Below are 24,572 nucleotides of genomic sequence, written 5' to 3' on the forward strand. Positions count from 1 at the left end.
CACTTTGTTTTTGTACCATAACTTCAGGGTCTGTGTCAGGTGCTAAATGCGCAATAACTCATTTCGATGCACTGGCTCTCACAAAAAGCTCAACATCGCATGGTGTAAACTATGCAGCTCTGGCAACACACAGGGTGGTAGAAATAAGACTCAAAGACGATTTTCCTCATAGAAAAAAATGTTGAAATTGTAACATATGGAAATGGATGACTTTGCGGAATTGTAGAGCATTTCCAACAACTATATGTAGGTGATAACCAATAGAATTAATCTCATCTTCCACAGTGATGGGGTAGCACATGTCTCAGTGTTCCATTTCGAGGAGCATCGTTCCCTCATTTTGCTGTCATGTACACGACTACTGTTCCAGTGTTGACCATAGCCAGAAGGTGCTAGTCACAGCATAGATAGTAGAAACAAAAAGAGGTTTGTTATCTTATTGGTGAAATAAAAATGTGGTGAACTTCGCAGCATGTGGAAATAGGACGAGTTTGCAGACTTGAGGAATGCAGCCAAACAACTGTCTCAAGGTGATAACCTCTACATTTAATCCTATGCTCCACAATGATGAGTAGCAGATGTCAAGTATTACGCCCAGGTTCTCTCCCTCCTAAGCAAGAGGTGTCTGTCAATCATTATGTACTAACTAACAGTGCTGGATAGGATGGAAAATACACCATGGATATTGAATGTTGTACTGTAATAAGATCTGCAGTTAATACCACTATAAATTTTAACAATTTTACAAGGCGTTCCATGATTTCAACACCTACCAGTGATAGAGCAGAATGCCTCCCAATTTTAATATCATCGCTAAACCACTCACCCATTATTTTTGAATATCATATACTAGATTTGGTATGCAGATAGATGACCATGCAGTACGACCATTGGTTCATATGCACCAAAGTATACCAGATACTGTGCTGTACCGATGTAGTTAGGTTACCCAGACATTTCTAATACATCTATCATAGTACAGATTTTATGATAAGGACTGGCCATCTTTCCATGAGTGGATGGGAGTCACAGAGCATAGTCGAATTCATGGGGTAAAGTTGGAGACCACCTGCATAATCCTTGCCTATCCTCCCTGCAACATGGTTGCCATTTTAATCTGCAGCTGATCATAAGTATGAGGGTATCATATTCCACAACTATAGATACAGCTAAAGGAATAGCTCAGTAGGCAATACAGTTGAAGAGGAATGGACATCTCTAGAGAAACATAGATACAAAGAACGTAACTGCAAAGAAACCATGGGTAACAGAAGAAATACTTCGGTTGATCGACGAAAGGAGTAAGTACAAGGACGTTCTGGAAGAATCAAGTGTACAGAAATACAAGCCGCTGATGAATGAAATAAACAGGCAGCGCAGGGAAGCTAGGTGGAAATGGCAGCTTGAAAAATGAGAGAAAATCGAAAAAGAGATGTTTGTTTGAAGAACAGAGTCAGCCTACAGGAAAGTCAATCCAACCTTCGGTGACATTAAAAGCAAGGTTGGTAATGTTAAGAGTTCAATGGGAATTCCTCTGTTAAATGCAGAGGAGAGAGCAAATGGGTTGAAAGACTACATTGGAAGCCTCTACGAGGAGGAAGGTTCGTCTGATGTGATAGAAGAAGAAACAGGAGCCGGTTTAGAAGAGGTAGGTGATCCAGTATTAAAATCGGAATTTAAAATGGCTTTGGAAGACTTACTATCAAATAAGTCTGAATGGATAGATAACATTCCATCAGAATTTCTAAATTCATTAGAGGAGGTGGCAGCAAAAAGACCACGTTGCTGTGTAGAATGTATGAGGCTGGCGACATACCATCTGACTTTCGGAAAAAAATCATCCGCACTATTCCGAAGACTGCAAGAGGTGATAAGTGCGATAATTATCGCACAATCAGCTTAGCAGTTCGTAAATTCAATTTGCTGACAAACGACCTGGAAAAAACCGTTCGACAATGTAAAATAAGCACAATGTTCGAAATTCTGCGAATAACGGGGGTAAGCTATGGGAGAGACAGGTAATATACAGGAGCCATGAGGGAATAATAAGAGTGAACGACCAAGACGAAGTACTTGGATTAAAAAGGGTGTAAAACAGAAATGGAGTTTTCATCCCCACTGTTCAATCTGTGCATTGAAGAAGCAATGATGGAAATAAAAGAACGGTTTAGTAGTGGAATTAAAATTCGAGGTCAAAGGATATCAAATCAGGATTAATGGTCACGAAAGAGATGAAGTTAAGTTGTTCTGTTACCTAGGCAGCAAAATGCCCAGTGATGGATAGAACAAGAAAGATATCAAAAGCAGACTAGCACTGGCTAAAAGGGCAATCCTGGCCATGAAAAATTTTCTAATTTTAACCATAGACCTTAATGCGAGGAAGAAATGTCTGATAATGTATGTCTGGAGTGAAACATGGTTTGTGAAGAAATCGGAACAGAAGAAGATCAAAGCATTTAAGATGTGGTGCTTCAGACGAATGTTGAAAATTACGTGGACAGATAAGAAAAGAAATGACGAGGCTCTGCGCCGATTCGGAGAGGAAAGGAATATGTGGAAAACACTGAAAAGAAGAAGGGACAGGATGATAGGAATGGCTCCAATGGTATTAGAGGGAGCTGTAGGGGCAAAAGCTGTACAGGAATAGAGAGAGAGACTGGAATACATCCAATAAGTAATTGAGGACGTAGACCGCAAATGCTACCCTGACGTTAAGAGGTTGGCACAGGAGAGGAATTGGCGGCGGGCTGCCTCAAACCTGTCAGAAGACTGATGACAAAAAAAAAATCCAAGTCTGGTGAAGGAACAGTGTGAGCTGTGTCCATAACTGCTGTTTAGTGAAAATGTTCCACACCAATTGTACCCATGGCACACATCCCGGTGCACAAGATCTCTCCAGACGAGTGCATGTGGAAGAGGTAGCACCTCTTACCGGCGTATAACAGACACGAGAGTGTTGCAGCGATATAACAGACAATTAAGAAGAAACATATCGTTTATAAACGATGGAGCTCCAGACAGATGGAGTTTTAAAGATTTCACATAAAACAACTGTGCTATCAGTTCTGGAGAATTACTTCAGTGCCTGGAGTCAGTACCGAAAAGATATAGGCACGAGAGAAATGATCATAGAGCATAAAAAAACATTCCTGCGGCTACACGGTTCTTCACCTGAAATGCTGTATTCTTAAGGCCGTATGGTTTCTTAAGTACTAGTTGTGCGGAATGTAAAGCACTTCATACTCTAACATAGGATATGTTTGGCTAACGTCAGACATACAACCACCATGCAAGTTTCCTACCCTAATGACTACGAAAACAAACTTTAAAATGACCAAACGATTTCCTTATACACTACTCTAGTGTCTTAGGTAGTGACCGAACTGTTCCTTACTACCAAGGCATCGTCTGTGTATATTCGCCGTTCGAGCTGCTTGTAAACCAACTAGAACGAAGTCGGGAGTCTGCCGTTCCGTCTCATAGGAAACTGACAGATTTTATATGTCTTCTTAGTTCAGATCACACTTCCAACATCCGTTGTGCACATTATTAGCAGTACTAGAGTTTTTACAGATGCAGGTATGCCTCAATAGGATATAGAGCGAGGAAAAAACAACATGAATATGGTTGATACATTGTGTTATTATCCTTGCACGGAAGTGTACCCATAGAAACAGCAACATCTTACGAATGAGTGAACAACACCATCAGTAGCCAGAGGAGATGTTACTGTCTAATTACAGTTTACAGCAGCATCACCACGGCTCTGGTAGCATTCCTCTTGCACACAGAAGTCCTTGTCTGAGTTAGGTAGTTATGCTCATGTGTAGAAACATATAGCAATTTCGTCCTAACACCAAGTATGTAGAGTACATCCTTTTCGCACTATTAATGCTGATATATATTGCATGAATCCACTCTCCTACAGAACACTAAGTAACTGCTTAAATCCGCTAACCGGATTGATTTCTCATCCTTAATATTTAAGGAAAACATTGTTTGTGAGGGCCTACCGTAATTTACTAACATGTAAATTCGACGGCATGTATGAGAACACAGTTCTGCATTGGGATACATATATTTCGTTTGCTTTAATGTTGCGCGTCTCTGTAATACTTATATCGCCTTTGCCGGAGTATGTGTTACGAGAACCCACGTAGTTTACAGGGGGTGGGGGAGGGTTAGAATTGTATGCAGACAGAGCATAATATTTACGCTTTTCTCCGTCTTAAGTATACAGGTACACCAAACCCACCTGATTTCCTCGCATTTCATTGAACATTTTCTCTAATTTTATATATTCTCTGTCAACGTACGTAATTTTGCAAGTTTTTGCGATTTTACGTATTTCGTCAATTTTCCTCAATTTTACACATTTTCCGTCAATTTGTTGTAATTATATCAGGTTTTCCTCGATTTTAAGTCATTTTTCATATTTTTTAGATAGTTTTCCCCAGGCATATAACCACATTGCTGGCATACATATGCGTTGTTTGATCCTATACAAGGGTATTTGCATTCCCTGTAGCCTACTAATAAATCCTAAGGATTCCCATTTTCCCGATGATCTGCATGCATGTATTTTAAATGAGAAGACCATAAAAGTATAGTAATACTCACCTCCTACTTAGATAAGGGTCAATGAGTGGTGCAGTTTGGAAACTCTAATTCTGGAAACAAGTCCGTGTACTGCTACGACACATCAGAGACATGGTCTGCAAACTCATGAAACGATGCATTTGATCGTAACTCAAAGTCTGGCACACTTCTACATGTTCATTTGACTTCTACCCTACCGAGTAGGAATTTCCAACAGGGAGCTGACATCTGTACAGAGAAGATTTTTGATGCTCCTCTGATATTTCTCCCTTAAGTATATGTTTTTATTGCTTACAAATGAGCTTCGCAACTTTTTTTTATACCTTCTAAGTCTCATACGTTTCCACAACCTGTCAGGACATCTAAAAACAGTAGATTTCTGGTATTTTTTATCCTAGTTATTAGTTATTCGTTAGTTGAGAGTGTGTCGACTGCGCTTAGCGTTTTGGAGTGCGAGAGTTTCCCTTCTCCGTACATACAGAGTGCGCATCCCCGGCAGCGTAGGTTATAGAGGAACAATTAGAAGTTTATACGTCCCCTGACAGTTCTACACACAAACACGTAGAGGCTATGCATGCATATTACTAAACGCGAAGTCTCGATATCAACCACTTGTACGTTATTTTCTACAGCCCTGCAAGTAACGAAAAACTCTTAGCAAAAGGATACTGCTGGGCATGTAAGCACATTTAATTCATGCTGCTAAAGAGCATAACAGCTTCGATGCAAGTTATTTTACCCATATTTCGTAATAGTATTGTCTAGATTATCTAGTAATAGCAACAGATCAAGGGATCTTGCTGCGCCTGTCGTACTTCTCCTTATACTCTTAAAGATCCACGATGACGACAAATGATCAGCCCAATTCCGCTGGTTTGTGTAACAGATGTCCGTTGGAAGGAGGGAGGCAGTCCATCGTGAATATCGTTCTTATGTACAAGATGGAACAACTGTGGTGTCACCGCCAGACACCACACTTGCTAGGTGGTAGCTTAAATCGGCCGCGGTCCATTTAGTACATGTCGGACCCGCGTGTCGCCACTGTGTAAACGCAGACCTAGCGCCACCACCAAGGCAGGTCTCGTGATACGAGAGAGCACTCGCCCCAGTTGTACGAGAACCTAGCTACCGACCAGATGTACGAAGCCTTTCTCTCTCATTAGCCGAGAGACAGAATAGCCATCAGCTAAGTTAATGGCTACGAACTAGCAAGGCGCCATTAGCCATACAGTGATTGTACTTAAAGTCTCCTGTGTATCGTCAAGATCGATGTACCTCAATGCTTGAGTAAAGTTAAGTATTAAACCTGCTCCGTACTTTTCTTCCTAACATTAATTACGTATCCTGTTCCAGTACTTCACGCCCGTCTGCGTTAGTCTAGCTTGCCTTTTCAGCCATCTCAACTTCACGGTGTCGGCCCAGATACCGACACAACATTGGCGACGAGGGAAAAGAGTTCTTTCTGATTGCTTACATTTAATTGTGTCATGGCTTCGCCACATTCTCCAGATGTACTGTCCGAATTTTATCGCTTGCAGAATCAGCAGACGCAGGCGTTACTGGATGCCCTTGGACAGCTCGTCCAGGGTCAACGTACCATTCAAACCGATGCGGCCGCCGCCGCTTCTTCGCTACCGCTGCCACTAAACGCTGTTGCACCTCCCTTTCGACCATACGTGGCAGCCGATGAGACCTGGCACGAGTGGTCTCGCCAGTTCAACTTTCATCTAGCAGCCTACAGAATTCAAGGTAAAGAGCGGCAGCCGTTTTTGCTTTCTTGTGTCGGTGTGTCCACATACCGTGTGATAGTGAAATTGTTTCCCCGACGTGACGTAGCAACTCTGTCCTACGAGGAAATTTTGTCTGATTTAGATGCCTATTTCAAAGAAACAGTTAATGTGGTTGCAAAACGGTATACGTTCTTTCGTACAAAACGTACGGCCGGTCAAACTAATAGGGAGTGGGTAGCAACATTGCAAGGACTAACTAGGGACTGTGCCTTTGAATGTGACTGTGGTCTTTCTTATTCAGATACAATGGTGCGTGATGCAATTGCACAGAACGTTTCTGATGTTCGCATACGGGAGCAAATTTTGAAACTAGTTAATCCCTCCCTTCAACAAGTGATAGACATATTGGATAGACAGGACACACTTGACTGTGCTCAGGAATCTTTTGAAACTTCGCCAGCCGTGTGTAACATTAACCGGCCCGCTGGACGCGCTGCGCGGCCCGGTAACCGGGCCTCGCGCACGTCGACACAGCTGCCGCCGCGCGCTAAGCCACGTGTGCCGCGCCAGCCCACAAATGTAGTGAAATCGTGCCCGCGGTGTGCTACTAGACATTCGCGTGAACGTTGCCCGTCACGCCAAGCTATTTGCTTTTTCTGCAATAAGAAAGGACATGTTCAAAGTGTTTGCCAGACAAAGCTCAGATCAGACAATCACAATCATTCCAGGCCCTTTGCTTCGCGCCGGAATCGAACCAAGGACACTCAGGCTCGTGGACCTTCGCCTATGGACATTCATGTCGTTAATTCCACTTCGTCCAGTGACACTTTCTCTAACAGTAACTGTGTTCGTCCCACAAAAACTGTGCGTCGACGTCGCCGGAAATCACGTCAATTAGCAAGTGATTCTGTACCAGTGTCTATTCCAATTGCACAAAACAGTCGCTTTTGTCGTCAGCAGGACAATAAACTTTTTGTGGACTTAGACTTTGAAGGCAAAGTGATACCATTCCAGCTCGATACCGGAGCTGCAGTTTCATTGCTCAATCATGACACGTACAAACAACTGGGCAAACCTCCGTTGCGTTCCGCAAATGTTAAGCTAACTACATATTCCGGACAGACAATTCCTGTGTTAGGACAGTGCAGCCTTCTTGCAACATACAAGGGACAAACAAAACTTGTGTCATTTTACGTTCTTCGTTCTTCTTCTGCAGTGAACTTGTTTGGTCTAGATTTGTTTCAGTTGTTTAACATGTCTATTGTAAATCAGGTGCTATCAGTGAATCAAACTGTGCCTTCAGACAGTGTTTCTAGTGTATGTGAAGAATTTGCAGACACTTTTGCACCGGGCTTAGGTTGCGCTAAAAACTATGAAGCACATTTAGAACTGAAGGTAAACGCGCAACCGAAATTTTTCAGGGTGCGCAATGTTCCCCACGCATTGCGTGATGAGGTCGCAAGAACGTTACACGATCTCGAATCACAGGGTGTAATTGAACGTGTGCAAGCTTCTCTCTGGGCCTCACCCTTAGTAATTTTGCCGAAACCTTCCGGAAAATTGAGACTTTGCGTGGACTTCAAGGCCACAGTGAATCCACAGCTAGTGACTGCTACTTTTCCTTTGCCCCGCCCGGAAGATCTTTTTGCTAAACTGTGCCCGGGAAAATATTTTTCAAAGTTGGACCTAGCCGATGCGTACTTGCAAATACCGGTGGACGACGAATCCCAGCGCGTATTGGTGGTTAACACGCATCTTGGATTGTACCGCTTCAAAAGACTGCCATTCGGGTGTGCATCCGCCCCTGCCTTGTTTCAGCAATATTTACAAACTATTTGTGCGTCGGTCCCTACTGCAGCGAACTATCTGGACGATATAGTGATCTCCGGACAGACAGAAGAAGATCATCTTGCGAACTTACGAACATTATTTCAGGTCTTGCGGCAAAATGGTCTTCGCTTGAGGAAGGACAAATGTGTGTTTTTTGCTCGTGACTTACCATACCTGGGACATGTCATTAATGCCCAAGGCATACATCCGAGTCCAGAGCACCTCCGTGCCATACAAGAATTGCCTTCCCCTCAAAATGTGAAACAGCTACAGAGTGTGTTGGGTAAAATTAATTATTACAATAAATATGTGCGCACTGCCTCTTCCATTTCAGCTCCGCTTCATCGCTTACGCCGTAAAGGTGTTCCGTTCGTCTGGACGACGGAATGTGAATGCGCCTTTCGCCAGTTGAAATCGGCGTTGCTTTCTAATACTTGCCTTACGCCGTTCGATCCCCAGAAACCCCTTTTGTTGAGGGTAGATGCATCGGATTTCGGGATCGGTGCTGTGCTTGCGCACAAAGTTGGCTCCCATGATCGCCCTATTGCCTTTGCGTCCAAATTGCTCTCGTCTGCGCAAAGAAATTATTCACAGATAGAGAAAGAAGCTTTGGCTCTCGTGTTTGGTGTTACTAAGTTCCATGATTTCTTGTATGGTCGTCACTTTACCATCATCACAGACCACAAACCTTTGACATCGCTTTTTCATCCGACCAAGCCTGTACCTCCACGTACAGCGCAGAAATTCATTAGCTGGTCTATTTTCCTCTCGCAGTACCGCTACGATATCTTGTATCGGTCCACTGCTAAGCACGGAAACGCCGATGCGTTGTCCCGTTTGCCTGTTGCTGAGGATAAAGCATTCGATTCTTCCGAACTTGCTTGCATGTTCATTGATTCGGAAACCGATGAAGTGGTCGAATCGTTTCCGATTGATTTTCGTCGTGTCGCTACAGCCACAGCTGCTGACCCTGTCCTTGCTACTGTTTTACGTTTTGTTGCTACGCAATGGCCTTTGTCAAAGTCTCGGATCGAGGATCCGTTGGTTCGCCGATTTTTTGCTCACAAGGAGAGACTTTTTGTTCGACATGGTGTTTTGTTGTTGCGTTCTGATAATGATCAGTCCCGAGTCGTGGTCCCACGTTCGTTACAGTCCTCTGTTTTACGGCTTCTTCACCAAGGACATTGGGGTATAGTGCGAACGAAACAACTTGCTCGTCAGCACTGTACTTAGTTCGGAATCGATGCTGCGATTACGAATATGTGTTCTTCGTGCCCGGCGTGTGCCGAACAACAGTCCGCACCGCCGCGGAAAGTCTTTGCGTGGCCAAAAGCCACTTCCCCTTGGCAACGCTTGCACATTGATTTTGCTGGTCCATTCTGGAATGCTCGATGGTTGGTTCTGGTCGACGCCTTCAGTAATTTTCCTTTTGTTGTCCGGATGTCTTCCACGACGTCCTCCGCCACCATCCAAGCGTTGTCTGCTATCTTTTGCATTGAAGGTCTTCCGCAGACTATTGTTTCCGACAATGGCCCACAATTCATGTCCGCAGAATTTCAGTCATTCTGCCAGGCCAATGGTATTCAACATCTGACATCCGCGCCGTTTTCGCCTCAGTCCAACGGTGCCGCTGAACGATTGGTCCGGACTTTCAAGTCACAGATGTTGAAATTGAAAGAGTCGCATTCTCGGGAGGACGCATTGTTGCTCTTTTTGTCTTCGTATCGCTCTCAGCCCCGAGATGGTCGCTCGCCGGCTGAGTTGCTCCACGGTCGTCCTCATCGCACCTTGATGTCTTTGCTGCATCCGCCGCATCAGGTTCCTGTGCAGCGGCAGACTCCTGCTTTTGCTCCAGGCGACGTTGTATTTTATCGCAACTATCGAGGTTCACGGCGTTGGCTCGCAGGGCGCATTCTTCGCTGCCTCGGCCGCGCGATGTATTTGGTTTTGGGGGCCTCTGGTGAGGTGCGTCGGCATCTCAATCAGCTGCGCCTCTGTCGTCGCTCGGGTTCTGCCGCTCCCCGTCTGCTTTCAGCGACGGTGCCGTCCGGTCAGCGCCCTGGGGACCCATCTACTGGCTCGCCTCATCCCCAGGTGTTACCGACGATGCCTTCCATTTTGCCCCATGGCGACGCGCCGCCGCCGCCGCAGCAGCAGCAGCCGCCGCCGCCGCCGCTTGTTCTCCCGCCGGCGCCGCCCGCATTCGACGCTTCGTTGCAGCCGCCAAGCGCCTCCCAGGGTCACGCGCCGCCGATCGCTTCCCGTGACCAGCTGTCCTCCGCCATGGAACTCCCGCCCGCTCCGGACCACATGACGTCATCGCTCGTCGGCTACCCCGACGCAATGGAGGTTGATCCTTCGGTCCCTCCTGTCTCTTTACGGGCGCATACACCGCATGTTGACGTGCACCCTGGACTAGTTTTTCAGGCGTTTCCTAGCTCCCCTCGGACCGAATGGCCGGGTGCGGGTGGCACAGCCTCGTCTGTTGTTAGGCTCCCCACCTCATCGCATACGTCAACATGTGGTCCTCCCCACGGCGGGCGGAAGCCTTATCACACGACCGTTCGCCGATTTGCGGGGGAGGAATGTGGTGTCACCGCCAGACACCACACTTGCTAGGTGGTAGCTTAAATCGGCCGCGGTCCATTTAGTACATGTCGGACCCGCGTGTCGCCACTGTGTAAACGCAGACCTAGCGCCACCACCAAGGCAGGTCTCGTGATACGAGAGAGCACTCGCCCCAGTTGTACGAGAACCTAGCTACCGACCAGATGTACGAAGCCTTTCTCTCTCATTAGCCGAGAGACAGAATAGCCATCAGCTAAGTTAATGGCTACGAACTAGCAAGGCGCCATTAGCCATACAGTGATTGTACTTAAAGTCTCCTGTGTATCGTCAAGATCGATGTACCTCAATGCTTGAGTAAAGTTAAGTATTAAACCTGCTCCGTACTTTTCTTCCTAACATTAATTACGTATCCTGTTCCAGTACTTCACGCCCGTCTGCGTTAGTCTAGCTTGCCTTTTCAGCCATCTCTTCACGGTGTCGGCCCAGATACCGACACAACAACAACACATTAGTCGGACAGTATAGCGTAGCACAGCACTCGAAAGCACCCAGTCACTCACATCCAAATATCCTACAGACGAAGTTCATTGCCGGCCGGAGTGGCCGTGCGGTTCTAGGCGCTACAGTCTGGAACCGGGCGACCGCTACGGTCGCAGGTTCGAATCCTGCCTCGGGCATGGATGTGTGTGATGTCCTTAGGTTAGTTAGGTTTAATTAGTTCTAAGTTCTAGGCGACTGATGTCCTCAGAAGTTAAGTCGCATAGTGCTCAGAGCCATTTGAACCATTTGAACGAAGTTCATTTGCTCAATTTTCTGCATGTCTGTGTCTATGCGTATGTTGCGGATGGATCCCTTGACCAAGGGTAGGCGTTAGTGTTAGAATGTGGATCAATCACGCGTTACATACGGAACGGTGTCTCCATGGGGATCCACAATGCGCTACTTTCGGGACAGGGTTCGATGTTGCGTCCAATACGCATTATATTCGGAAATATGTCTATAGGATTGCCCGCAAAGCGGTACGTTTGGGATAGGGTTCGAAGGTGGATCCACAAGCGAGAGGACCGGGTAGAGATTATTGGAGCCATCCACAACACACGTGTAGGCACAGAGAAAATTGAGCAAACGCACTTCGTCTATAGAACATTTGGTTGCGACTGGCTGGGTGCATTCGGGTACAGTGCTATATTATACCGTCCGAATAATGTGCTATTCTATCTTGTACATAAAAATAATACTCATGAAGGACTGTCTCCCTCCTTCCAATGGACATCTAGCACACAAAATAGTGGAATGGTTATGATCACGTGCTGTCGTCGTGGTGGTGCGATTCGCGTAACAGGATGCCTTGGTTTGCTGTTATTACTGTCGAATCTAGACAGTACTGTTACTAAATAACGGCAATATAATTTGCATCGAAGAGGTTACACTATTTAAGGGGCTCCGGAAAGGCTCAAAATCATGAAATGTTCAATTTTTACTTTTTTGCGTTTTCTGAATCTGCAGACTTTTACCTTCTAATAGATATATAATTTATTCAATTCCGAAGACTACAACTATTTTTAAATTTTTTTTTGAAATGTGTTCTACATGGGCGTGATCCACTGTGGCGCTGTTAAACTGCTGTCAAATGGTGTTATTATTAACGTCCGTGTTCATCAGGTACATTTTAGTGATGTGAGATAAAGTATGTGTTGTGGCTAACCTGTGATGGTTCAATATATATCGCTGGTGTGATTGTCGATTGTTTCATGTTTATTTACTCTGTCGTTATCTCGAAAATATTCGTAATTAATTCTGTTTCTTGAGTCTCTGTTTTGTTGAAGCATAATAATGAGTAAAAGTAAAGTTATTAGAAATCCTCTGAAGGCTTTTAAGAAAAGGAGAAATGTTGGAAAGCCAAAGGTATGTGTTATTACCGTAAACAATAAAGACGATAACCAAGTGAGTGAACCTAACCTCTCAAGTACACCTGCCCATAGCAGTCAAAGTGGGAAAGAAAATACTTCACAGAAGAAGCTTGGTTCAATGAGTGAAAACTATGAATGTTTTATGGGCGAATCGGATGTGAATGAAATATTTGATATGTCGGTTCTCAAAGGAATTTTTTCAAACTGTGTAAGATGTATTCATTGTAGTGAAGTTGGTCTAGAACTCTCCATAATAAAGCACGTAGGACTTGCTAGTGAAATACAACTGAAATGTGATAAGTGTTCATAGATGACCACCTTTTGGAACAGTGTTGCAGTAACTGCAACTGAAGAAAATGGTAGCAAAATCTACGAACACAACAACGAGCGATGCTTGCTTTGGACAAGGAACGTCTTCGGGTTGCAGATAGGGCTGTAAAGAATCTAGAAATACAAGCAAGAGTAAACAGGAGGAGGAACAAGAGGAAGCTGGAGGAGGAGTTTGCAGAGGATGAAGATAATCCATCCTATGGACCTGGAATGCACTAAAAAGTTAATCCAATCTTTGTCGCTCGATTCCCAAAACTTTTATTTTCTCATACTAATTACATGTTTTCTAAGGATCTTCCAAACATATTTGTTTCAAACTTTCAGTAAATGTTACACAGTACCTTCTGCATAATTTAACACAGCCTTTTTCCAAAAAACTGTATATTTTTGAATATATAAATAAAAAATTGCAAAAAAATTTTGTGAGTTTTCATTACAATTGAAAAAAAATCATCTTTAATAACTGAACTAAAATTTTGTAAAATCCCTGTGTTAAGTTGTAGCCCATATTCCAATAAATAATCTGTAAAAAGTTCAACTTCCTACCTCAAATACTTTGTGAGGAAAGATGTAATTTATAAGCGTTATTTTAACATTGCAAGTATAGGGCGTTCCGGAGCCCCTTAACAGGATGAATGTAAAAGTGCTTCCATTCCATGCAGAATCGTCTTGCGAAGAGTTTTCGCTACTAGCAGGGGTGTAGCGCTGTCGAAAATAACGTACAAGTGGTTGATATCGAGACTTGGCGATTTGTAATACGCATGCATTGTCTCTATATGCCAGTGGTGGACGGTTGCGGTTCGAATGCATAACCTCCTAACTGTTCGTCTATAAATTATGCTGCCGGGGATGCGCACTCTGCAGGTACGGAGAAGGGAAACTCTCACGCCCTAAGATGCTAAGTGCAGTCGACCCACTCTCAATTAACGAATAACTTGTTATTAAGAATAAAAAAAAAAGAAATCTACAGTTTGTATATGTCCTGACAGGGTTTTGGGAAAGAGTTAGAAGGTACAAAAAAAAGTAGCCAAGTTCATCTGGTAAGTAATACGAGTATATACTTATGGGAAAAATATAGAGCAACATCAGAAATCACCTCTATACGTATGTCAGCTCCCTGTTGCAGATCCCTACACGGTAGAGTGTAAGTCAGGTGAACATGTAGAACTATGCCAGACTTTCATATACCATCAGATGCATCGCTAGATGAATCTCCAAAAAGCCCTCTGATGTGTTGTAGTATTACACGGAATTAATCCAGACTTCGAGTTTGCACCACTCGTTGAGCATCACCTAGGTACGAGGAGAGTATTACTATACTTTTCATGATATTCGTGCCAAAGCACGTGCATGTATGTACATGATCGGAAAGAGGGGAATCATTAGGACTTTTTAGTAGACAGGTATGTGGGAGATGCAAATTCCCTAGTATAAAATCAAACAGTGCACGATTATGCCAGCAATAAGACCACACACTTGGGGAAAATAACTAAAAGATACGAAAAAATGGTATGAAATCGGTAAAAATCGAGGTAAAACAGATATAATTACGACAAATCGGTGGGAAATATGTAAAATTGAGGAAAATACAACGAAAAATATAAAATCAGAAAAACTTTCAAAATTACGTAAATTGGCTGAGAATACATGAAATTAGAGAAAAAATATCACGAAGTCCTGCGTATTGAGGTGGGTTGGGGGTAACAAGACAGAGAAAAGCTTAAATATTATGCTCTGTCTGCATTCACGTCTAACCCTCCCCGTTCACCTGTAAACTACGTGGGTTTTCGTAACACGTGCTTCTACAAAGGCGATATAAGTGTTACTCAGAGGCGCTTTATTAAATCAGGCGAAACATCCCAATCCACAACTGTGTTCTCACACACACAGTCGAATATAAGCGTTACCGAATTCCGGTTGGTCCTCACAAGCAATGTTATTTGTAAGTATTAAGTATGAGAATCAATGCTTTTAGCAGAATTCAGCCATTCCCAAAGTGTTCTATAGGAGAGTCAAGGAGGCAACATATATCAGCTTTAATAATGAGAGCAGGGTGTTCTTTAGAGATGTCGTGTGACAACGAAATTGCTATATTGTCCCATAAATGAGCAAAACTACCTGATATTCGGAATTCTGTGTTGAAGAGGAATGCTTCTAGGGTCGTGGTGATGCTACTGTAAACAGCAATAAGACTGTTACATCTCCTTTGGCTACAGATCGTATGCTTACTCCCTTGTAACAAGTTGCTGCTTCTTCGTATGCGTTTTCATGCAGCATGGCGTGGGTAGTAAGTCAGTGTATCAACTATCGCATATAATCATGTCCTTTTTCCCTCTCTCTATTTCCTGGTGAACCATACCTGCATCCATCAAAACCGCTACTACTAATAATAATACTAATGAAAGAACTGTGACTGAGGGTATGTACGTTTCTGACTTAAAAGGACGAATAAAATCCGTCAATTTTATTTGACACAGAACAGCAGTCTGTCGACTTTTTTCTAGTTGATTTGTAAGCAGCTTGACCAGCAAATATGCACCGACGATGAATTCGTTGCGAGGAATAGTTCGGTCACTATCTAGGACAATACAATAGTGTAGAAGGAAGTAGTTTTGTTATTTTAAAGTTTGTCACCATAGTGATTGGGATAGATAACTTGCATGGTGGTTGTGTGGTTGATGTTGGCCAAACATATCCAATATTAGAGTATTGAAAGTGTTGCATTCCGCACTATTAATACTTCAGAAACCATATGGCTTTAACATAATAGAATTTTTAGGTGCAGAACCATGTAGCCATAGGAGTGTGTGTTTATGCTCTATGATCATTTTTCTCGTGCTGGTAACTTTTTGGTACTGATTCCAGGTAGGGAAAAATATTCCAGCGCGCCGTATTAACTCTTTTCTCTTTTCTTAGCTCACCATGGAGCCTTTCCATACGACGTAATTAGGATAAAACTGTTTGAACTTACTTTTTCTATTCGTTATTGCCGTACCTCAAGGACCCACCACTTACAAATCCTGACAAATATTTCACCTAATTATCATCTGGGGCAACAACACAAACAACCCCATTATAGAAGTGGTGTCAGTCCTGAAGAGGTGCAGCCAACGTGAACTTCGAGCACCAGCAGCAGCAGCAGCATGAACATCTTACGACCATGCGGGGACATTTAACACTGAAATTCAGGTTGGTCTACTCCAATTTGGCTAGAATACGAAAGGCAGTGATGGATTTTTATTTTACATTTGAGTGACTCATTGGCGTTAAATTAGACGAAATGTCGCAATCCAGTCAGAGTAACATTGTCGATCTATAAACTGTTATTAATGAACTGCAAGAATTGATTCGTCAGTAGAAAGCAGAAAGACGTGAGCTTAACATTCCGAAAGACTTGCAAATGATAGTTCATGCAGTACAAGTACAACTACAACAAAGAATTTTTCATTATTGCCATTAGTACCAGTGTTTAAGGGGAAACCCGAAGACAATGTGAAAGTGTTTTTTAGTAAACTTGAAGGCACCACACTGATAGGGTCATGGACAGATTCCGATGAGCTAATGGTTGCCAAATTAAGAATTCATGGAGCAGCACACGATTTCATTAGCGCGGAGCCTACTTACGTGAAATCAGAAGATTATAATGAGTATAGAACGATAGTTAAGAGATTTAAACGTAAAAACGCGATCAGATTTTACAGAGAGCAGCTTTACAGTTTGCGAATGAGATGGGACGAATCTATCGAGCAGTTTGCGGACAGAATTCAAAACATCAACGCTCAAGCGTACGAGTTAGTAGAAGATGAAAATGAAAATCGCATTCAATTGTTCAAAGCCGACTAGAGAGACTTGGACACATTCATTCATGGGTTGCACGGAGAGGATGTAAACAAAGCTGTTCGATTGGCGCGATGTAAAACGTTTCAGGAAGCAGTTGAATCAGCTGTTGGTTTCGTTGAAGCACTGAGACGACCGAATGAGATGCAGAACCAAGAACGCAGAGTATTCTACACAACAGTACAATGCTACAGATGTAATAAGCTGGGTTACAATCGTAAGGATCGTAAACAGAATCGAATATACTATCACTGCGGGATGCAGGGTCATGTCTCGAGAGATTGTCGCAACAAGAAGAAAGGTAATGCGAACATCTACCAGATCTTTAAACGAGTACGGGGACGTACGGGCCACCACTCCGTCTGCCCCTTGCCAGAGACAGTGATTCCTGTTAGTTCCAGCGCAAATCAGACAGAAAATGACTCCGTGATAAGTACTGTATCTTGTGGGAGAAACATCAAACTACTTATTGAGACAGGAGCAATGACCTCATTAATGTAGTGTGGCATAGATAAACGGGATAAATTGAAAGGGCCATTATTAAAAGTACGAGGGATAAACGGAGGAAAGCTACGTAACTATGGACGAGTTGACGTAGAATTAATTCTTGGCCAAGCCCAAGATGAAGGTAAAATAAAGATAAAGCTAAATACACAGCAAGGGTGCAAATAGTTTCAAATAACGAAACGCGTTATGACGGTGAACTTGGATTTGATTTCTTGTCCGCTAGCGAGGCAGAGATATATGTAGCAGAAAGAAAAATCAGAGTAGGCCGTAGCAACTACAACCTAGGAAATCGTTCTTCAGATCGTACTCAAGGGAGCAGCACGTCGTAGGGATGGACCGCCCAAACGATGCATCAGTACAGACCGTCGAAGTCGATGTTGAAATTGATCAGCCTCAGCAAATTCCCAGCGGAGCAGGAAAGACAATCTACACTGAAGTTAAGTCACCCCGATGCAAGGAAGGAGCTTTGTTATTAATTGAGAGACCCGAGAAAAGTGAGTTCAAATGGTTCAAATGGCTCTGAGCACTATGGGACTTAACATCTGAGGTCATCAGTCCCCTAGAACTTACAACTACTTAAACCTAACTAACCTAAGGACATCACGCACATCCATGTTCGAAGCAAGATTCGAACCTGCGACCGTAGCGGTTGCGTGGTACCAGACTGAAGCGCCTAGAATCGATCGGCCACACTGGCTGGCAGAAAAGTGAGTTACTTGATACAATGCATTGTTACGTTGCTAGACGTGTAGGTGTGGTGAGACAGAATGTCGCAAAAATGCCAGTTACAATAATAAATATGAGCAATGAGGATGTTGTTTTGCCACGAGGAACGAAAATTGCTGAAGTGTCGAACGTAAGTAAAAGTGACGTAATACAGATTCCAGATGAGGTAACAAATGCTGCAGTTATAAACACAGATTTTTGTAACAGTACCGCAAAATTACAACTATGAGACGAAGTTAACAATGAACTGAAACGCAAGATTTGGAAGAATATAGAACATTTGACAGCTGATGAACAGAAGATTTTAGCGCCTGTTTTGTTGGAGTATGCAGATTTATTCTGAGCACGTGCAAATTTACCTGTTACTCATTTAGTTCAGGATCGTAATCAAACAGAGAATGCAGTCCCAATCACACAGAAACCTTACCGAATACCATTTAGTCAAAGAGAGTTGGTAGAAGACATGGTTAAAGAACAATTAGAAGCTGGAATTATAAAATCAAGAGATCCTTCAGACCCACCGTTGTGTTTGCCTGCTGTAATTGTAAAGAAGAAATCAATTTCTGGAGAACCACAGTTCCGTTTTTGCGTTGATTACCGATTTTTGAATGTTGTGACCACACCCGATATTTACCCCTTGTCAAATTTAGTGGAAACCTTGGATTACTTGGGCAAATGTCGAATTTTTTCAAAATGTTCAAATGTGTGTGAAATCTTATGGGACTTAACTGCTAAGGTCATCAGTCCCTAAGCTTACACACTACGTAACCTAAATTATCCTAAGGACAAACACACACACCCAAGCCCGAGGGAGGACTCGAACCTCCGCCGGGACCAGCCGCACAGTCCATGACTGCAGCGCCCCAGACCGCTCGGCTAATCCCGCGCAGTGAGAATTTTTTTTTTCAGTATGTGATTTAACTAGTGGTTATCACCAGTTAACAGTGCATCCAGATGATCAAGCAAAAACTTCATTTGTAACAGGAGTATGCAAGTATATTCGTATGCTGTTTGAACTTCGTAATGCGCCAGATACCGTTCAGCGCCTGATGGATTCAGTTTTACGAGGGCTCACCCCAACACAAGCACTTGTTTATCTTGATGATGTAATAATTTTTGATGAAAGCATGAAGCAGCATACTGAGAGAATACAAGCTGTTGTTGAGCGTATAAGAAGCGCAAACCTATATTTATCAATAGATAAATGTCATTTTGAACAAAGTAAACTATCTTGGTCATGTTATAACCAATGAAGGTGTTAGACCTGATCAAAAATTAATTGAAGATGTAAAGAATTATCCTAAACCACAGAATTTGAAAGAACTACAATCAATCTTGGGATTGTCAAACTTCTACAGATGATTTATAGCCAGTTATGCGAATATAGCACATGCAATGACACAGAAACTGAAGAAAGGAGCCACATTTAATTGGTCAACAGAATGCAAAAAGGCAATGGAAGAACTGAAAACTGATCTAACCACAGACCCAGTTTTAGCCTATCTGGATTTCAGTAAACCTTTTATTCTTTCAACAGATGCATCCAATTTTGCCATAGGTGCAATCTTGTCTCAAGATGCTGATGGTCATGAACATCCAGTCTCATTTGCTTCCAGACAATTAAACAAAGCAGAATGTAAATATACTACTACTGAGTAGGAGCTTTGTGCTTTGGTTTTTGGTATAACACGTAACAGATGTTTCTCAACAGGAAGAGAATTTACAGTTATTACAGATCATGCCACACTTAAAATGGTTATTCAGCTTAAAGGATCCAAGTTCCAGATTAACGAGATGGGCATTAAGATTGAGTGAGTGCCAATTTAAGGTTATTCATCAACCTGGTAAACAACATGTGAATGCTGATGCAATGAGGCGAGAAGTCGATGTTTGTGTTACAATAAGTCGTGAAGAAGAGTTAAAGGCAGCTGAAGAAGAAGACCCACAATGCAAATTATGGAAAAGTGATCAACGTTTTATCGAAATAGATGGATTGGTGTAAAAAATCACTAGTAAATGAAATCGCCTAGTTATTCCAGAAAGCATGAACGAGCAAAGAAGGAGAGAGCAACACAATTCTTTATTATCAGGACATTATGGTAAAAAAGCAACAGACATTAAAATAGTTCAAATATTTTGATTGCCGAGACGCAAAGTTGACGTTTTCGAGTTTATTTCACAATGTGATTCCTGTAACAGACCGAATAATGAACCATTTGAACGAGTAAGACTAGATGACATAGGACCGTTTCCTAAGACTAAAGATGGAAACAAATACATATTGACAATGTTAGATCATTTCTCTAGGTACCTTCCCATGATACCAGTGCCTTATCAGAGCGCTGAGACTATAGCTAAAGTTTTTGTAAAAGAATGGATTCTTAAGTTTGGATCACCATTAAGTATAATTAGTGATCAAGGAACGAATTTTATGAGTGAATTACTTAAACAGACTTGTAAGCTGATGCAAATAACTCAGTTAAGGACTACACCAGCACACCATGAAGGAAATGGAAGAGTATAGCGAGTCTACAGAACAATTATTAAAATGGTTAGCCATTATGTGAGCAGCAAACACGACAATTGGGATGTCTGTTTACCGTACTTGGTAAGTTGCTATAAAGCCAAGATGCACAGCTCAACTGGCCCAAGTCCATATGAGATCGTCTACGAAAGAAGAATGCATTCACCCTTGGACTTTGCACGATCGACTGCCGGAATCAGCAGTGAACACGTAAGGGATCTAACACGCAAGCTAAAGAAAGCATGAAGGGAAGTGAAACAGCGAAATCATCAATCCTTTCTTCAGCAAGCAAGATAAGATTACCGCCAAGCGGCAGTGCCACAGTATCGAGTTGTAGACCTTGTGTATCTGAGCAACGTGGTGTTAAACAAGAGTAAGTCAAAAAGTTTAAGAAGTTTTGGAAAGGATCATATCCAATCTTGGAGGTGTTGTCGCCAGTCACTCTTAGGCTCCAACTGCCCTTTCGTTCGGCTGTCGTTCATATCAATCGTGTAAAGCCATTTCTAGGTAGATTCCCTGCAGTATCGCAAGACGAAGAGGAGCGACAGAGAGGCAGACCTGCTGTTCTCAAACCCAGGAAGCGAGAATCGCGAGGTCGCTGTCCAGACTTCGAGACCGAGGCATCGCTACATTCCTAGCGACCCTGTTCCAGACACCCTTAAAATCTACGTAAACGTGTGTGGTGTGAGTGAAATGCGTGTTTTTATTTCAGCGATGTGCTTATGTGAATGTGTTGTGAAAATTTAGTATTGAAGCTATTGTACGAGGGCACAGAAAACTAAACCTTTTATTCCACAGGTTACCACAAGAAACTCATTTATTTTATGTTCATTGTTAACTCTAGTATTTAAAACTAATTAACCATGTTCATTTTTATTCTAATGTTTGCTATGATATCGTATTCTACTAATGCTGTAGTAATAGTACCACAGAGTACAGGTGTTTTATTTGAACCACAATCAGACATGGTAGTTTCAACAAGTACTGCAAAACTTGTCCTCAGGTACAATCTGAGGGAAATCCAACAACAGTTCTATTCTGTAAAGAAGAAAATTGATCTAATTTGTTCTGTTAAGAGATATGATAGAATTTTGGAAATGGCTACATCTTGGTGTAATAACTGGATCACAGCCAAAATGCAGGTGGAGTCTACATTTGCTAATTATGAACAAGAGAGTTACTGCTTTTTAAAGCTTTTTCCACACAAAACTTTAATTAGGCATAAACGTGCCTGCTTTGATTTTGGAGGGAGTATCCTTCATTCTGTATTTGGTACTTAAACTAGTCGCAGTCTACTGGAGGTTAAAGGTAAAATATTAGCTCTTGAACGACAGTCCAATACAGATTCAACTAACCTCTCTAATGAAAATATCGTATTAAAGAATATGCAAAAACTATACTAACAACACAGTTTTCATTGAACAGATTCTAAAGCAGTTTACTTCACATTTAGACGTAACTCGTAATAAAACGAACGCAAATATCCAAGAACTATTCCAAGGATTAAATGCTGTGAGTGCACACTTATGTTAGATTTAAAACCTCTATTATTAAGGATTACTGATAGTTTATCAAATGCTAGAATTGATGCCCTTAACTTAAGAACAACCTTAGGAAGTAGTTCAAATGATTGTTTGAGCAGCGTACTACTACTAATTGAGCCAAAGCTAGATGCAACCTATACTATGATTTAGCCTGTTAACTCTTACAGTTTATACGATTACTACAACCACCACACACTCTTTAATTATTGAGGATGAATTAACTGTTATTGTTTCTATACCCATTGCTAGATCAAAGCCTAATTTTGAAATGTATAAGATTTATACTTACCCTGTGAAATGAAGACAGGCAGTAAAGTATGTTCTGAATGATTATCTACTAATCAACAAGGATCGAATATATTTTGTATCCCTAAATGAAAATGATTTGCATATGTGTAAATGTAGTCATACGTTAATTTGCCCTGAATCAGCAGTATTCTTAGATAGTAGAGTGTACAGCTGTGACAAGGAATTGTTTATAAATCATCCCCAAAGATACGATGCCCTAGAATTTCAACACATCTTTATCATCCATTTCTTAAACGACATTCTGAAGGTATAATATTCGCATTTAACTCCACCCTTGATGTCGCATTTACACGTAAAAACTATCATACACCTGACCTACCATTTACACTCAATTTGAATAATAGTGAATTAATCTTCAAAGCCACAAATTGTGATTTATCATGTGAACGCCTAGTGTATTGCCAACTACATTTCATGCAACTGTACATTTGCCATTAACGAGAATGTTCTCCGTTTATTACAATGATTCAAACATATTAACACATGGAAAGCATTACTTATCAAGTTTTTCTGAAGACAATAATCTAATTAAGGACATTCATGAAAATGTAATCTCTTCCAATAATGGGATAAACTTCAGTGAAGCAGTGAATAGAATTAAGTCCTTAGATTCATTCAGTAATGCTGATGCATACTTGAGTGTCAGTATTGCGTATTACTGCTTTTATTAATTTGTCTTTTGTCAACAGCATTTGACATGTATGAAATTGTCATCCTGAAGGCACGCTTCTTTGTACCAAACTTTACTGTGTCTGCAAATGAAATACATGTTGCAATAACTTCTCAACACGCAAATGGCGAAATAGATTCATAACAACCAGGAGGTCGTTTTGAGCCACCTATGGTTGCTCTTTTTGTCTGGGGAGAGTGATGTAAGGGTCTACGGGTTGTACGCAGACATACGGTACGTAACACGAGCTCACCAGCTGACCTATCTGGAATGCTGACAATTTGCTTGGTCAGTACACGTGTGTCTGGCCGCAGAGCGACGCAGAAGTGAGGCACTGGCCGCCGTCCGCAGCGCGCCGTATTAACTAGCACGGCCTCGGGAGCGCATATCTCTCTTTTCTTAGCTCACCATGGAGCCTTTCGATACGACCATAATTAGGATGTCAGACACAGTGATGATGTGTGCACGTAGCGTACGTGTTTTGTAATCAACCATTGTTAGTAAAACCGTTTAAACTTACTTCTTGTGTTCGTGTAATGCCGTACCTCAAGGACCCACTGCTTACAAATCCTGACAAACATTTTACCTAATTATCATCTGTGGCAACAACACAAACAACCCTCTTATACTACCTATTTCAATACACTCTAAATTACTTCCAAGGAGTGAAATAATTAAGTGAACTGTTCTCTTGAGCTGTTCTACGTGAGAAGGATGAGGAAGAATTGACGAGTCGATGTCAAAATAATTTTTCCAATGACAGAGGAAATGCTAAAGGGAAAGCAGGTATTGTAAACAGTCAACTCCGTGAAACAAAGCGACCTAAATTTAAGAATAATCCTCGAAATATTGATGAGAGTAATTGCAGCCATAACGCGCAACATGATAGTAGCCCATCTACAAATCACCACTGCATGGGGGGTTAATTAAACGAATGAAAATAATTTTTAATTTTAGTAGCTGACTGTCCGGTTACGCGGTCTCGTAACCGGTTGGCCCTGACTAGTTTTAGTACGCAATCTGACTGCATAGAATAACAACAAAGAATGAAAGAAAATTTCCGTTAACACAATTAATTAATTAAGTCCCCAGCAACTATAAAACGTACGAAACCAAAGCACAAGTGTAACTGTTCTGTGTGTGGAAGTGTGATTCAACGTACACATCTGGCACGGTTCTTCTTCAATAAGACAAGAAATTTTAAATACCATTTATACTGAAGTAATTAAAAAAAATAGAAATACTATAAATGCGCAAGAAAACCAGAATTACACTCTAATACAAGAACACGAGCCAGATGCTTTGTTGACTGAACCTATGACGAGGCATTGTTTAAGATATTGAAATAATGAAAAAAAGGATTCTTTTTTACCTTCATATATATTGACGAAAAGCAATCTGATCATTACAATATCTCCATTCGAACAACATCTGCTGTCTAGCCCATCAAACAACTGCATACAACATGGGCTCAAATAGCACAGTTAT

This window comes from Schistocerca serialis, chromosome 7, assembly GCF_023864345.2.
Source record: "Schistocerca serialis cubense isolate TAMUIC-IGC-003099 chromosome 7, iqSchSeri2.2, whole genome shotgun sequence".
NCBI lineage: Eukaryota > Metazoa > Arthropoda > Insecta > Orthoptera > Acrididae > Schistocerca > Schistocerca serialis.